We start from the raw sequence: 18,480 nt of genomic DNA, 5'->3' as shown, positions 1-18,480 counted from the left end.
AGAACCTATTGCAATAAAACGGCAATTTCATACTTTAACCCCTAATACTTCACTTTGGCATAGCTTCCAAGAAAAATGGATCGAACAGAGAGACGGCCGAGATACAACAACTCTATAAGTATCTCATTTCCATTACATCGAGAAGTATGCCTTACATTTTGAACAATTGTGAGATGATCAGAATAGTAGCACAAATACCTAAGTATGTATATATGTATTATATCTTGTGATTTGATACAAGTACACTATGGTGTACACAAGAAGAAATTGTAGTAAGTTAATTAAGATCAGGTATAACGTTCTGTTGTCTTATGGCTTAGGGATAGAATGACTGCCAGGTAACTTCTTTTACTGATTTGTAGATACCTTTTCCTACTTAAGTTTTTTAAAGACTTGCTGCAGTTGAAGCTGAGGGCCTTTAAAATAAGCTAAATAGCAGGACTGTGTGCACCCAGACGTGCACTGACTTCGGCTCTACTAACTTCCGTCTTCCATCAGAAGGGTTATGCTGTAAAGTGATTACATACACTGAAATGGGCGGATTTTATAGCGTTTTTCGTTTGGTGGACTATGGCTTAACCATATCTCTAAGTATATCAACAAAGCAGGGTTTTCATAAAACTGCGTAACAGCACCTGTTTGAAGATTACCTTTAGTGGTATAAAGTGTCACACATAACATACAACCATATCAGCTTTTTATACAACTCAGTTTGATACAGGCCGAGAAATATATACGAAAATATCATAAGGATTTTTATGCTAATGATTGCATAGTTTTTGAGGTCGTTGTAATTTAAAACCAGTCGTACGCATAGATATAGGAATCTGTGGTCGTACGTATATTATCAGTTTTGTGTTTAGACACGTCAAGGGAATTTAAAGGCATTTGTTGTTACTTGATATTTTGATTTAGTTCACTGTACTATTAAACTGCCTCAGTGGCCGAAAGGTTACCATGTTGGTCTGCCAGCACCGGTCCCGGGTTCGATTTCCGGGCCGCGACAAATATTTGTATGGCCTACATTTCTTTCTCTTGTGAGTTTGGATGTACTTTGTGGTTGTCAATGTGTGTGTCCATGGCACCCGCGATACAATGTCCCTAGTACGAGGCTATGAGTGTGATCATTATTATTATTCATACGCCATAATTTTGTTATGCTATTTAGATACGCATTACCTAGTATTGGTACATATTTCTTATTATTTTCCGTTATCAATAAAAAAAAAACAAAAATGTGCAATACAATCAATTACCTTTTTCATACACACACATTACACATTTCATACCTTTTAAGTAGGGAATTCCCTGTAGTACCAGTGCAGTGAAGTAAATTCCGGAATCATTAGCCAGAACACCCAGAAAAGTTCGTTTTTTAAAAATATCGAAATCGGATACATGATCTCCTCATCAAACGCTCATAATGGTAACCGCTGAGCCGAAGCAGGCAAAACGAATTTTTTTATGATTTCAGAAGGTTCCACAAAATAAAAGTTATTCCTATTAAAAGGTGACATCATCTCCCTTTCTGTAACGTAATTAATTTCACTTCCTTTTAGGGATCTCCTCACACTGTTGATATCATTCATGATGATAATTCCTTTTAAAAACATCAATAAGAAAACCATCCGTTGACTTCTAAAGATATCTTTACTGACCCAATTCCCTATTTTATGATGGCCGGATGAAAAATAAATAAAGTAAACCAATCGTGAATATCCGTTGACTAGCGAGGTGATTGACATTTAATATAGGTACTTAATGATTCAGAGGAGAAAGTAGGATTATTATTATTTTATCCCGGACGATCGGTTGTTTTAAAATATTAAACAAAACACCCCTCTCCCTTCTGCTTTTCTCAATTGTAACAGTACATTAATGATCTCAGTACAGAGTGCTAAAAACCGGCCCCAAAAGTCATTAATCCTCTAGTTTACTACCCTTAGAAGTACCTCAGTAGTTATCTCATTTAAATTTGAAGATATTTACTTCAAATTTAAATGAGATAACTACTGAGGTACTTTTCCAACAAAAAAGAGTCATCAAAATCGGTTCACAAATGGCGAGTTATCGCGTAACATGTACATAAAAAAAACATACACTTGAATTGAGAACCTGCTCCTTTTTTAAAGTCGGTTAAAAATTCAAATAATGTGCTAAAAAACCACACCAATTACCTGGTCTCCAACCAGGGAATTCCCTCACACGCAAACCACATGGGTTGACGTCTAACCGAAGAATGAGACATTGTTTAGATAGTCAATCACTCATTCATTTGATTCGGATCTCATCCATTCGTAACGGCAACTTTCGAGTATAAGTACTCTAAAGTTAAAGAGGGTATCACACATTTTGTTTTCTTCATTAATAACAAAGAAGAACGGTATTGACTCCGAGGCACTACCCACAACACCCAGACCAAAAATAATTTAGAAAAGTTAATTTCCCAAATTGGTCCTACCTGGAATCGAACGTGGAAACTCATCCACCGCCCACAATACAAACCTTTGGGCCACTGAGATAGTCGCAACAAGCGTATAATATTTATAAAACGTCATTCTACATTAGACGATCAATATCCGAATGAATTTTAAATATATATATCGAACAATGACCGTTGTTGGTAAAAAAAAATCGTCGACGCCATTATAAAACGACCATTACTTAAATATTCGAACTCAACCATAAACATTTCTGGTATTTTTTTAATTCTCAAGTTTTTGTCGAATAAACGTTGGCAGTTCAAATACCGGTAGAAAAGTAATCCCGATTCTAAAAATACCGCTAATGGTAAAATATGTCGGTAGGTAATCTTTCTTTAGTGATTACATTTCAAAGTTAGTTAAAAAATTTGCAATGCTTACACTCGTATGCATGAGTGGAAACGCAAAGTTTTTAAGGGTCAAAGTTTACTACCTATGTAGCTACGGTTCGCTATTATGACAAAGTTTTACAAGCGCTATAGTAAAGTTTCAGTAACACTAACGACATACTGTTATATTTCCATACAACTACATAGTTAGTCGTCAAGAGTATCTGACAATTTTCAGTTCGAAACGAAAGCCGCAACACTGAATGATCCTACCAACAACATTCCACTCCTACCGTCTGGTAATAATAACGTCACTCAATATCCACAATACCCGAGCTCTATTTATAAATCATAATTTAATTACCACTTACATAACATACTATAATCGCATATTTACTCCACACAACACTCGACTAATATACATTCTTACATATTACGAATATCCATAACAGTACTTAGTAATGAGCATTTTATCTATGAAGTACCAATGCAGTGTACGAGTTTATCAAGTGTTTTATGCGTTCGTAATACGTCCTTGTAAATAAAATGCGTTATGTAGTCGTTACATAATTGTGACGAAGTAAATTGAAAAAAAGCCTTACAGTTGTGAGATAAGAATAACATAATGGCGTATCCGGTAAAGCACAGACTTAGGTAACTGCAAAAAATTGTAAACATTACTCATAAGGAAAAACAGATATACTATATGCATTCCTTATTTTTTCCATAGAGGGCGCAATGCTTATAGAATTAGTATAACGTTAAAGAGCTCTTCCATTGTGCTCTAAAAACAAAGAAAACATTTAACTCGATTCCTGTATATAGAGTTCTAAGGTTTTCGCGATTGTTTGTTACACATAGGCAATGACACTATTTTTCCGGATTTAAATCGCGTATATTTGTTTTGTCGCGTATATGGTGAATCAACCGTGACCTTGGGACCTGTAAAGGGTCCGAAACGTTGGTTTGTTTGAAAAAACAAATACACGCGATTTAAATTCGTTTCATTTTGGATTTCTATAATTTATTGCAATTATAAGCGATAAGAAAAAAAGAAAAGTTAAGTTATTTTTTCAACCGAGGTGCGACATACTAACAACTTCGCAGGACTGTCTTATTAACATCATAGAACAACTTTTGTTCCATGGCTTTTAATGCGTGGGGCGCACTATAAGTTTCCGGAATGAAGAAGAAAAAAATACTATAAATGGTCAGAAATGAATTTATTGTTTCTCAAAATATTTTCCGTTAGCGTTAATGCAGTTTTATGATACGAATGAACCAATTTCGAAAACATTTATGCCACTCCCCCGTGACAATCTCTGAAACATATGTTTCATACTCTTCGACAGCCTCTTCAGGTGATGAAAATCGTTGACCGCGTAACTGGTTTTTAATTTTTGGAAATAAATCAAAGTCACAAGTTCGGGACTGTACGGATGGCTCATAAGGTCAACGTTGTTCACCTTCAAAAATTCATTTGTCTGTCTGTGCGTGCGAGAACTGGCATTGTCGTGGTGCAAGATAATACGACGTTTACGGTTATTTTTACGGAGTTTCTCAATAACTTCCGGCAAACAAATGGTCGTGTACCAATCACTATTCACTGCCACGTGTCTAGTTTTATTAAAAAAAGAAGCAATCGTCCACTTAGAGGCACTTTGCACGCGCGCCACTTTGGTTGGTTTCGGCTCATCTCGAAAGACCCATACGCTGGATTGCTGCTTTGTTTTGGGATCGTAACTATAAATCCATGTTTCGTCACCTGTTACTATGTCCCACACCAAATTTGACGCCCCTTCGTTGAATCTGGTAAGCATGGCATTGCACCAAATGACGCCATCCGTTTTTTGAGCCTCAGTCAAATTGTGTGGGATCCACCGAGAGCACAGCTTTTTAACACCCAATTGTTTGTGTAGTATTGATTGTATCTGACTCATGCCTATAAAGATGCCCGAATCTCATGGTACGTCACATGCCAGTCTGTTTTGGCCATACGGCGCACAGCGTCGATGTTTTTGTTGTTCACAGCATTGGACGGGCGACCGTCACGAAATTCGTCACTGAGATTCACACGACCACGTTTGAATTCTGCAAACCAGCTATAAATAGTCGTATTGCATGGTGCTTCATCGCCAAAACAGTTTGAAGCCGAGCGCAGCTCCGCTGAGCTGTTACATTACACTTAAAGTCGTAGAAAATCATACTATGAAAATTTTCACCAGTTAAATCCATGGTGATGTAGACAACCAATTTCTAAAATGACGCCACAATTTAAAAACAAGTGACAGTCAGATGAAACAAACTGTATTCTACAACCAAAGAGTTCCATTTTCAAATGTTGTAATTACTTTTTAAATATTGTGTATGTAAGTGGCTTATAGAGCACCATATGTAATACATCAAATTTTACTTTTGTACAAATTTAAAAATAATTAAATAGATCCCACTTAACGGCGATAACTGTGTGCTTTAGGAAAAGAAACTACCAAACCACCAATCTACCAAATACACATCTAAAAAGTGTCAGATAGTAAAACAAGTAAATTTACTATGTTTTGTAAAAAGCCATGGACAAATAGTTGTTGTTTATATGAGATTAGTAATATGCTGCTCTGCGAGATTGTTGTATTTTACAAATAACCCTGTATAACGCAACTTGCAACGCGCCTTTAAATGTGTGAAAGTTTCTAGCATGTACAATTTGTGTTAAATTGTACTTACATAAACCCATTCGATTGAGGTAGCATGCAAATAATTATTTACACTAACAAAGAAAGTCAAATATATTAAATAATACATAATTAAAAAATATATATAGTTTTCAACAATAACTGGTATTGGACACAACAAATACTAACCATTTCGAATGTATGCTCAAAATGCTTACAAACGAGTTAGTCTTTTAAAGAGTTACATTCATGTCTAAAAAAACATCAAGTACATTACCAGAAATAGAGACGAAATAAGGACCATATATTCCTGGTAATACATTAGCCATACAGCTCTTATAAATATTAACTCTCTTTTGCACTGAAATATAGACAGGCCAAGTACTGACCTGTGTGTACGTATCCGTATATTCCAAAAAATATTCTGTATTTATTGTAATAAAGATAAGATCTCTAACAATGCCGTGCTGTTCTATTCGGTGCTGTGGGAAAAATCTAATTACAAAACAAACGGAATCACATTTCATCGGTAATTAAATATTAAATATGTAATTTTGCAATTTTCGTCCATTATAGCAAAGCTCAAGTTAACTGGTCGATTTGAAGTGAAACAGTTGACGACTCCCATTAACGACACCCGTCAATTGTTTCGATCTTGGACTAGCCAATCGGAGCGCAGTTGTCACAGTAATGATATGGCAGAATAGTTTTCAAACATTTCGACTGACTGAAATGACATTTCGTCTCTATTTCTGGTTATATACTCGATGAAAAAAAACGTAGACATACGACGGTCTGGGATGAATGTGCGCTTGAAAACTGACTAGTATTGTATAGGGTCAAGCTTGACACTTAAGATTTAAATCCAACTCTATGGCGCTTACGATAAGAACGGTCCCAAACACAAAGTATCAAGCTTGACGTGCTCTTGACTGTACATAATCACTTGTGACCTTATGACCAAAATATCACATTCAGCAGTTGAGGAAGGAGAGGGACGTTATCATAAAGACAACATTTTATTTTAAAATTACCATTGGTACAGGGTTGTTTTTTACAAAACGTTATAATAATACTTTCAAGCATTCTTCAGTAAGTTTTTGATTTCCCATACAAACCTTAACCCTGATGTTCCATAGTTTTTATATAGACAAAAATGTATGAAATTCCTAACGTTGCAGCACGGACGGTGGTTTTTTAAACGACGTTCATAAAAAATAAACGAGATACGTAATGTGTACGTATTATGTATGATATTGAGGGTATATTTAATTCTTATAGAATAATAATGACCTCGTCGTATCGGTAAGTCGACATCAATAATGCGAACATCGCAACTAGATCGACGACGTAGTCAATACACACAGATTCAGATTACGCCGAAACTTTCCATAAAAAAAAATAAGAATTGTTTATATCATCAAGTGTGATCTTAATTTTTACTGTTTTGATTATTTGTCTGTTGTGGGGTCAGCACAAAGTGGAACATTATCCATTTGTACTTAATTTGCTACAATAACAGATTAATTATGTAGTTACAACAGACGCATTTTTGTTTTTCAAATTCCCACTATCAGCTGGTTACATGATTAACTAGTTTCTTGTTGAAATAAATTTTCTTAATGAAATTAGATAACTATGAACGGCTGAACATGAAAAGCCGTGAACTTTGATATTTTCCTATTTTTATCTTTTATACGTACATGTTTCAATTAATTCAACTTCTTTTACTAAGTAATCAACAGGTATCGCAGAAACCTTACTTATTGCGTTGATAGTGGCTCGCTCCACCACGTTTCAGCTAGTGATTATTCCTATTTCACACTATTCCACAATAAAAGACAGCATTATTTTAACATCTCGAAAAGAAAATTTGGGCATCTATACAAATGTCCAATTAATTAACTGCGCACGTTTAGTATACCCTCTAGAAAAATTCATTAATTAATCAACCAATTGCAAAAGTTTAGGTCATCCACGATTGTGTAAAACGTAGCGTATTTCGTAACGACACTTATAATGAATTGTTGACAATGGAAGATTCCCGAAGTGACCTTAAGGTCGCTCGTCACGTTATCAGCTGGTACGCGTAAACGTCGTAACTATCTAGATTCGTGATGCATGTTAAGGTTTATGTATTGACTAATTGGCAAGTTTGTTGCCGCAGTATATGGTACAAAGTACCTAATAATTAATTTTAAAGTCACCGCGTAAAGTTATTGCGTCAGCTAAATATAATCTCGGTAATATATAGAAACGAATTACATTCACTTGTCAATATGAGGTTTCACAGCATTCAAGCTCTAATAATTGTCTAGGGAAATAAACGTGAACGAAAGTAGCAAAGATATTCACATGATCTTGAGCTGACACGCCCAAAAATTTTTCACGTGAATTTCAAAAGTAGATATAAAGTTGTTCTATGAAATCTTACCGTCTATACGGATCCAGAATGGCGTTATAGGCTGATAAATCCACTGCAGCGTCTGCTCGTGACAAACACGTGACCGTCAATATACTGTACTCTACAGGCATCATATTCAACACTGCTCATTTAAAAATACACTATCGTGATGAAGGGTCACATTGAAAGGTACGATTTGTGTTACAAATAAAAATAGCTTTACCGTTTTATTATACTCTTATTCAAATCCTATCGATAAACGGCTTATTTTTTCAGTGTTGGAGCTGTTTTTCCTGCTGGTGAAAAATGAATTTAACCACAGCATAATTTGGAATAGTATAGCGAACACACCTTTGGTTTAACTTATAAGTTGTATAATACATTAATAGTAGAAATTTGTTCGCTACAACCAACGGTTAACCTACTGAGATTTAGTGCACGTAAATAAAAATAACTGTCCTCATTGCACATTTTATAATGAAAACAATCCCTGTTTCGCAGAATTGCAAATTCTTGCATTTGTGTACAAACAAACCTAAATAAGCTTATAAACTTGTCGTGACTTAGATACAATGTTTGTTATTGAGATGAATCCTAAAATGCTGATTTTACAGAAACTGTTTTACGGTCTGCTGATCAGCGATATCAGTCTAGACACATAAGTTTTGTTTGTGTAACTTTAAAGTTACCATTATCATTATGTGTTATTCTGCTGACTTTAGCAAAAATAATATTAATAATGCTTTTCATTTATGTTATGTTGTCATTGACATTGATAAAATGTTTTATTTCTCTCCCTTGCAAAGAGACTTATCCATTATTTGCCAGCAGATTAAGCTCCGTTGCATACGCAGTCCGCAGAATACGTGAGCTTACCGATGTTAGTACTGCTAGACTAGTTTACTTTAGTTACTTCCATAGTATAATGTCCTACGGGATTCTCATGTGGGGTAAAGCGGCAGATATTCAAACCATATTTTGTATTGCAAAAACGAGCGATTCGTTCTGTGTACCGTCTAGGCTCTCGGGTTTCTCTCAGAGAAAAGTTTAAAGAGACTGGTATCATGACTGTGGCATTTACTCAAATATTTTATATGCCTGTAAAAATATACATAATTTCAATAAGAAAGAAGATATCCATAATATTAACCTTAGAGCTAAGTCCAAACTCGTGGTACCACGATTTCGTTTAACAAAGATAAACAACTCTTTTATGGGGAACTGTATACGTTTTTACAATAATATTCCGGAGCATATATTAAGTTTATCATTTCCTAAGTTTAGAAACTACATTAAAAATATTTTGATCGAAAAATCATATTACAAAATTGAAGACTACGAGTACGTGTTAGATAAAGATGTATGGAAAGACGACATGGCTCCAGAATCCACACAAATTTGTATTCAAAATGTATTCCATAGCATTTAAGTTTATTTGAAAAGAGCAATCCCTAGAGTTTCTTCCTCGTTCTTCTCAGAGATGAACGAACAGTAGCTTAAATGTGACGATTTCAAGTGTAAATTTATTTTACCTATGGAATAAATAATCTTTGACTTTGACTTCGAACTTAAATCAGATTGAAATCATTTTCTCTATTCGTTATTGAAGTATTTTTGAATACTTGTAACTTGTAACGAAACGATTTCTCTGACATTCCCCCTCTTCGTTTTAGTTCAAGGAGCACAACATGACGTGCCCAAATATCTAAGCTCATAATGGCACGAAAGTTGCAACTGTGTAAACGGATCCGTCACGAAATGTCACAAACTATTGATAGAGTGCAACCAACCTAAATGTACATTAGAGTATATTAGAAATTGAGACCAAATATGAATATTTAGTTCCAAAATAAACTGCAAAATACGATTACATGACCAAAGGCACAAAAATGCCTATCGTACCATGCCATTCTTATGTGTTGTGTCGTCGCAATTGCCTAAAGGTTTGAGGTCATAGGCTTAATATAGGAGTCCCAGTCACGAAACTCCATGAAATGTCAGTGCTGATAATATACCACCTTAGTTAGGATTCTTTTTACTACCATTTTTGTTACAGGAAAACTTCTATGAAATTTATAGTAGTTACTCAAGGTATTGCTTTATAGCCTCTATTATTTAATATTTGAAATTTATTTCAATGGTATACTGTCGTAAAAATTTTTAATAGCAACAAAACGTAACGTCTAATCAGTTGCAATACGATTGACTGATCATTTAATTATTCTCTGACAAAAAAGTGCCATCTTCCCAAGCTGCAAACTCAACTTTTACCAACTTCTTCACCTTTTGTGTCAGTCTTGATACGTAGCATTCACATAGACTTAAACATCTCTCAATATCTCGAGGTCTTAGGTTCGCGTCAATCGTAATGGGAAAAAGAAATATAGGCGATATAGAACAGAAAAAATAGTTTATTTTCCAATTCCTCAATGTCATCAAAGCGTTCTCTGTATTCGTATACTCTTTCGTCCATTAATTTTCGCATTAGTCAAGCATCAAATCCAGCCGTCACATGCCTCTACGTCTCAGATCTGTTAATAGTCTTTAGATCATTGTTCGAACCTTGACACAATAAAACACTACGTATTTTACCTACTTTGATAATATAATCTGCATAGACTACATCAAAGCCGCTCCAACTGAAAACCAGCATTACAGTAGTCGAGCTGTGATTTTGCTGAGTTGTATCCTTTTCGGCTTATAATTGTAATCATTGATTGCTTCTGTATAAGTTTTAATAAGCTAAATAAATGTTTCTTTTGTTCTTTTCTTTCTTTCATTCGTTCAGTGCCCTTACTGTAAATTTTCTACATCTTAAACTGTAATATATCATTCCGCATCGTATCTAGCGCCCAGCGCCAACAAATCTTACCCATACCGGTCCAATGTTGTCACGTGATTGTGTTAATAAATAGAAAGCTCAGTGTGTCATTCACAATAAAGTATAACACATTCTGAATACAGCTGTGTAATTATTATTAATTTTGGTTTGTGTCACTATTCTTGAATAGCTGCAATATGTACAATTGTACAGTAGTAATGAGAAGCATACCTAGTATTTTTTTTATAATATCAAGTGACGCAACGAACGAATCATGCGCCTGTTGGTAAGCTACACGCCTGTCCATACCAGTTGCAGCGCCACTCAGTCAAATCGCAAAGATCTGAAGGGCACCGCTACTGCGCCCGTCACCCTGAGACATAAGTTGACAAGTCCTATATGCGTGTAATGTCACCAGCACCCCTTCAAAACCGGAACGCAGTACTTCCTTGGACGAACTCTTTCACAACGAGGGCTACAGGTGCTAAATAGTATACGTTCTATATGAGCTCGGAAAACGATATGTTCAGTTCGGCCCCTATTTGCCTCAAGGTTGATAGAGATTATATTATTATCTTCAGTAATAGAAACATCTTTAAAATAGTTAATATACGCGTTACTAGTAGGCACATACTTTGTAGGCACGATTTGATAAACTTTTGTTGTGTTTCCTGTGTAAAGACCTCCGTTCACGTTTCTGTAGCGTGAGGTGTTGCGCTAATGCTATTTCAACATGACAAACTTCAATATCGAATGAAATGTGTATATCGCACCCATGGTGTAATAAGACCATCTGCAAAATGACATCTTTACAGAAGAGATTCTACGAACCAAATATATTGATAAATTTTTTTATAGTAGTTTATTCTTAAATAGAAGAATTATAAAGAAGGATAGCGACATCCCGTATATGTTTGACCCAGTGTATTTGACGATGTGCATTAAAGAGACCTATCAATACTTGTGATTCATTATCAAAGCATCAAAAAAGCTAATTGAGTACAGCCTGTAGAAGCTGGTGGTTATAAACTTAATATAGGTTATGTTTATAGCAATGTCATGTATTTCGCTTTACATGTTTGTTCGTAGTAACAGAAAACAACAAGTTTTCAGTTTGTTCCTAAAAATAATAAAGAACTTGCTGAATATTCCTAAATCTGCCAAACTCTGCCACATTTAATACAACGATAACATGTTCTTCTTCTGTCGCAATGAAAATGAATGAAAATTAAATTTGCCCAAATGGCAGAAATCTTCCACAAATGGTCACACTGTTCTCAATATCAAAGTGACATTGGCAAGAGGCCTCTTGTCAAAACGTTCCTTTGCTAACTTTCGTATCTCTCATTCAAATATTGTCTAAACATTTTTGTTACATTGTGTTTTATTTTTTACTTTACGTCCGTATTGTTTAATTGATTATTTGATTAGGTATTTTATTGCTTTAATGTTTTATGTGTGTGTGCTATAAAATAACCAAAATAAAAAAAAAAAAGGTGGGTAAACATTCAATCATGCTTAAAATGAAATGTACGTACAAGAATGTTACCTAATCTATGGTAGAACTGAATCAATTGCGTTGTGTTCTTGCATCTACTCTAAAATACATTGTTTTGCAATTTCTTTATTCCCTAAAAACTCTGACTTCTAAAAATATACAAAAATATATTAATAATTAGGCTTAAACTAAAACGTAAAATTATACTAGCAAAGTCTATGAACGGCACTTCGTTGATTTTGGGTCATCTTTCGCCATCCTTCTTTCACATAAAGATAATTTGTTTCATGTATTTCGTAGTATTTCTATGACTCACACCATGTGATAAAAGCACTTGACATAACGATCACATGTGGCTTTATTATACCAAGGGTAACGAAACGAGGTCAATTATTTGAGCCTTAATATCGTTGACTACATGATGTTTTCGAAGATGCAACTGATTCCAGATTGTTTCCAACTTCATATTATTTCTTTCTTTCAACCAAACATACTTATAATCTCAGTACGGAGTACTAAAAAAACCGACCTCAAAAGTACGTGGAATTACACATAATTGCCAAGTTTTATTGAAATCGGTTACCGGAAAATGAGCAAACCCCTGTTCATCCCCTAGTTTGCCACTATACAGGACTTGACACACTAGTTAATAAAAATATGTACTCACTACTCAAAGTATTTTGAGAGAAAAACGCCTTGAATTGGAGAATAGCAAAATCAACCATTAAAATATTGCTCCTTATAGAAAAATTTAGACGCTATTTATAAAAATGAATCTTCATGCGTGAACAGCCACCCTTAGAGGTAGATGATTTTCTTCAAAATTAAATGAGACCACTATGGAGGTACCCTCTTTGTAACAAAAAAAGAATCATGAAAATCGGTTCACAAATACCGGAGTTATCGCGTAACATACATACAAAAAACATACTTTCGAATTGAGAACCTCCTCCTTTTTTTGAAGTCGGTTAAAATTAACTTTAATTTGAATTGTTCACTATTCTGAACTTTCTATACGTAACCGATCAAAAAAGGTTTTAGTTCCTTTTTAATTTTGAAGAAAATATTCCACCTCTAAGGGTGGCAAACTACTTTTGAGGCGGTTTGTTTTTATAAAAATTTATTTATAAATCACTAACACTTAAAATCTCAGACAATAGGTAACCTTATTAAAGTTGGACAATAATAGAATAAAGCTATTTCGTTATCAAAGTTCATTAGTTAACGTGAAGCTTATATACATTGCTTTCTAACGTCGTGGTGGCGTGCTTGTCGCCAATTGCGGTTGGCGTGTTACGTTAATGCAAAGTGGACACGACATCGGATGTGGCTTGCGTGGCCGGAGCTAATGGCACAAACTCCCTGGACGATGATGAGTGGGTACTCCGTGTATAGGTAATATGAGGCAATGTAGTAGATTTGGTAGGCAGCTGAATCATCAAAATAGTCGTACAAAATAATAATTTATTTATGGAACGTAAGATCCAAAGCAATATATATAAATATTCTGAATATAGGAGAAGGCTTCACTGGCTGCCCATAAAGTTGCGCCGTGAGGAGCACGTTCTCAGCCTCTCAGACTTTCGTACTCCGCCTTACCTTAAGAAACGTTTTTGCTCCCTCTGGGAGGATCACCACCGTGAACTTACGTCTAATATGTATAACCTATACTGAAACCTCCTTTCACTCGCTCGGAGTATTTCAAAGACTCCGACTATTAAGGCTGCAACTATGGAACGCACTACCGCCTGAAATCCGACATTCTAAGTCGTTTCCTATTTTCAAAACTGGATTCCGTAAATATCTTCTGACACTGGCCTAGTCTGCAACGTGTATATTAATTGGTAAATATAACTTTATTTTATTATATATATATGTGATATATGATAAAATTAGTGTTCATTTTGTCTATCTATTCAATTCAAATTTTGAATTCAAATTGTCACACTTTTATTTATGCTGTCGAAATCAAAATCAATAGATAGTTTTCTACCACTTTCGTAGAGAACATCTAGCCCGAGCATAGTATAATAACCTCATAATACAGCACAAATGTCGAATACTTCAAAAAATTATAGAGGTGATTTAATATTCAATGAGTATATAAAAACAACTTTCGTGCCGGTGTACCAAATATACCTAAAGTTGATTTCATAAATAACCGTCGACGTCGCGTGCGCGGGCGCCGAGAGACCACTCACGCGACGCACGCGACTCACCACCCTTGTGTGGCGTGACGCACGCCATTGTCGCATCACGGAGTGAACCTGGCCACCGAAGGCGAACGTCTACTTTCATAATTTGGTTGGTTTGTTGGCAAAACCGATTACGTCATTTTGTCATTCAGAAACCAACTCGTTTCACGTATTCTACCTCGCTACTGCACCTGATTTCGATAACCCAAAACTGTATACAGACGAGTCAAAGCTGGAGAATTCGCTAGGAATAAGAGTAATTCCTCGTGAATCTTTGAATTTCAAGATAAAACAAAACGTTTGTCTTTGCCCTCACTGTCAGCTTACAGATCGATGAAAAAGGGTTGCCAAAAAATAAAATATATTTTAAAATAGTTAAAAATTAAACAAATGATAGATTATCGAGTTCTTGGGTTTTCGCGATTGTTATACATACGAAATGAAACTATTTTGCCGGATTTAAATGCGCGTATATTTCTTTTTCAAACAAACCGATGTTTCGGGCCCTTTACAGGTCCCATGGTCACGGTTGACTGAGGTGGTACAGTCTTCAACCAGTTATGTCTAATACTGATACAAACTACCCTATTTTTTCACTATAGTTACAATAGTTACTAATTACATACCTTATTTTTAATTTTACAAATAAAACATTCCAATTTACGCTACATTCAGTTTTACAAATTATTTTATTGAATGAATTTTTATTAAGTTCAATTTATTATTAATTAATAATAGAAAGTAGAATAAACTAAAACATTAATTTTAGTACTGCAGTCTTATGTCTGTTTGGAATTTTTCATTAGAGGAAGTACTTTATCCCAAACTGGTGGTACGGAGAAATAGTTTATATATTTATACGCGATTTAAATCCGGAATAATAGTTTCATTTCCTAAATGATAGATTTATAGTAGCCAAAACTGTCGATAATAACTGCTAAGCCACGTAATAGATATTTTCCAGTAGCGCTTATTTTTGACGATTACGTATTGTGACTTGATTTGAGTTAATCACGTAACTTGTATGCAAGTTGCAAGGTCTCATTTGTTAAGTTTCTTTATGGGCCGTTATTTTAGCGTCTTATTGTACAAGGTATTTATTATACGATTCAAGGCTTTTAAGCTCCACATAGAGATTCGTCACGATCAGCCAAATATATTCATGTACGTGGGGCACACTATAAGTTTCCGGAATGAAGAAGAAAAAAATGCTATAAATGGTCAGAAATGAATTTATTGTTTCTCGAAATATTCTCCGTTAGCGTTAATGCACTTTTTCATACGAATGAACCAATTTTGAAAACATTTATGCTACTCCCCCATGACAATCTCTGCAACATATTTTTCATACTCTTCGACAGCCTCTTCAGGTGTTGAAAATCGTTGACCGCGTAACTGGTCTTAATTCTCTTCTTAATTTTAGACCACGTTTGAATTCTGCAAACCAGCTATAAATAGTCGTCTTGCATGGTGCTTCATCGCCAAAAGCAGTTTCAAGCCGAGGGAAGCTCCGTTGGGCTGTTAAATTACGCTTAAAGTCGTAGAAACTCATACTAGGAAATTTGTCACGAGTTAATAAATCCATGGTGATGTAGACAACCAATTTTTGAAACGACGCCACAATGTAAAAACAAGGGACAGTCAGATGAAACAAACTGTATTCTACAGCCAAATTGTTCCATTTTCAAATGTAGTAATTACTTTTTAAATATTGTTTATGTAAGTGGTCAGTTCCGGAAAATTATAGTGCGGCCTATGTATCCGCCGACAAAATATTGACAAAACTTAGTACTGTACAAAATCTGTTAATTCACATCGAATTTAAATAAAAACAAATAATTGTTAAAGCAACTTTATACAGTATTTATCATTAACGTAATAATTTCCTCAAACTTAAGAATTAATTCTTGATAAAGAGAAAAAATCCCATATGCATACTAAACTAATGACAGTGGCGCGATCTTCCTGCGTTCTACCACCATCTCTTTATTTAAGTAAAATTAACGGTACAAGAAATAACCGTAGGAAAATTTTATGCAACACCAATTTTGGACCACCCAAGATTTCTATTACTTTTTATAAGTCCTTTCAATTGTTATAAGAATCAGTGTAACAATATGTTATAGTGCTTTGGTCATTGCTTGTTTAATTTTTGGCGCCTTCACTTAACCTATTGTTAGTTAAATTGTTTTCGTCTGCTGCCATTGATGTATTTTTACTGTTAATGGATTTAATTAATCTGCTACAAACTGTTTTCATATAAAAATGTGTGAAATACTTAAACAATTGAAATTTTCTTGGATTTTCGCGATTGTTACTTCGACTTGGTTGGTGGCTGTACTGTCTCAGTGAGCCGTGACCGTATGATCTGTAATGGGCCCAAAACGTTGATTTGTTTCAAAAAACAAATATATGCGATTTAGATCCTAAAAAAAATAGTTTCATTTCCATTTCCGTTTCCGTTTCCGTTTAAAATATACCCCTTTTAAAATTACGCCTAGCATATATACATAAATACTATTCATAAATAATATACCTTTCTTTGTTTCAGGTACATACACTTTACTGGACTCTTTTTATCCCTTTTTGTTCCGAACCCCTACTTCCTTTTACCCTTATTTGCCTTTTGTTGTTTCGCGAGATTTCTATACACAGATGGCTCTTAGCAGATGTAAAGGTATTCCAGTTTCATTTCATTTAATATATTATTACTCACTACATTCGTTGGTAGGTACTTGATTTGTATTAAAGCAATAGATTTTATTGCTGTATCGTTCAAAGCAGACTGTGTTCATGGGAACAGACGTAAGGTAGCTAGCTGTACCGGCCAAGTTCAATAGAACTAGTCTGCAGGATAATTTCAAGGACGTGTGATATTTTGACGGGCATTGCTTGTCTATGCGGACTAAAGCGAATGATTCATCATACGCATTAGTGGATTATTTTTTAAATAATTCAAAGATTGATAATTTTTTTATATTGTCCATAAGTAGTCATAAAACATGGAAGGGTGAGAGAGCTAATCAAAGTGAAAATTGTAATGGAAGATAAAGGAGTGTTATAAAATTTGTAACTGATAGAGAGACAAAGGGCTCATTTGCAATTCAAATCACGCTTTAAACGTTAAAGAAATAAATCATGCATCCTTAAAGAGACAATTAGAACCGCAAAGTGATAGCCCATTATGGCGCCAATGTAATAAATTTACTGTCGCCTCTGGGCATTGTTGTAATGCTATTTATAATATTATATTAATTATTTTGCGTAATCACCGGCTTGTAATGACACAAGTTGCTGAATATTGTGAAATTTATATACAGCAACGTTATACGTAAATACCTACCTATTGAGAGACAAACAGTAAGAATAAATGTATAAATACCAATCTAAATTTTGTAGTCATTTAATGTAATGTGTGACAACCGCGGCACACCCTCTCTGCTCAATTCAATATCTCACATTAAAAATACACCGGTTGCAAAAACCTGTCTCGTAACAACTACCAAAATAACCGGTGTCGCAGCCCAAATACTGACCCCAACTTCGATTCAACAGCATAATGGCCACGCTCCCTTGTGTTTTTGCGTACCCAAAAAAGCTCAAAATCTGCTTGAAGCAAGTCCGTCGAAGGTCAACGGCTAAAAATAAATATGTAAGTATATCAACGATGTGAGTACATCGTATCGTTGGGTCTTTTTATTTGTAATTTGGTCTATTACAAGGTCTTTGCCTGGTTTATAAAACGGATTCTTAAATGGTTTAAACGCGTCACGAATTATCAAGATTGTGTTCTTGTAGTGGAAATTCAACGATATGGTTTATTTAGAACTTTCGTCATGAATATGGAGGTCAAATGCGCACCTTTTATATATATACTAAGTACTAAGTTCGAATAAATTATTAGTAACCTGTATCGACAAAATTCCTGTATACATTTACACTGTAGGCATTTTGTCAATAAAAGCAATCCTACGATCAAGACTTCCGAACCAGTTGTTGTTGATATCTACAACTGCTGTACAATGTTGTAGATATTAGGGGTTAAAGTATGAAATTGCCGTTTTATTGCAATAGGTTC

At 34.8% G+C, this 18,480-nt stretch overlaps 1 protein-coding gene and 1 long non-coding RNA gene across 2 annotated transcripts in view; one reads left to right on the top strand and one right to left on the bottom strand.

Moving 5' to 3' along the window:
- The window catches only part of LOC113239638, a 70,921-nt gene extending 62,977 nt beyond the window's left edge, over positions 1-7,944 (bottom strand). Inside the window, exon 1 of the long non-coding RNA XR_003311201.1 lies at positions 7,919-7,944. This is a non-coding gene — a long non-coding RNA (uncharacterized LOC113239638). The remainder of the gene's footprint in view (positions 1-7,918) is intronic.
- The window catches only part of LOC113239293 (probable GPI-anchored adhesin-like protein PGA55), a 168,999-nt gene that overhangs the window by 97,181 nt on the left and 53,338 nt on the right, over positions 1-18,480 (top strand). The gene's annotated exons all lie outside the window — the stretch shown is intronic.

The sequence above is a fragment of the Hyposmocoma kahamanoa genome, unplaced genomic scaffold, assembly GCF_003589595.1.
Source record: "Hyposmocoma kahamanoa isolate Upper Pololo Valley unplaced genomic scaffold, ASM358959v1 114, whole genome shotgun sequence".
In the NCBI taxonomy this organism is placed as follows: Eukaryota; Metazoa; Arthropoda; class Insecta; order Lepidoptera; family Cosmopterigidae; genus Hyposmocoma; species Hyposmocoma kahamanoa.
Note: the sequence above shows the minus strand (reverse complement) of the source record. Positions and strands in the feature narration are given on the sequence as shown.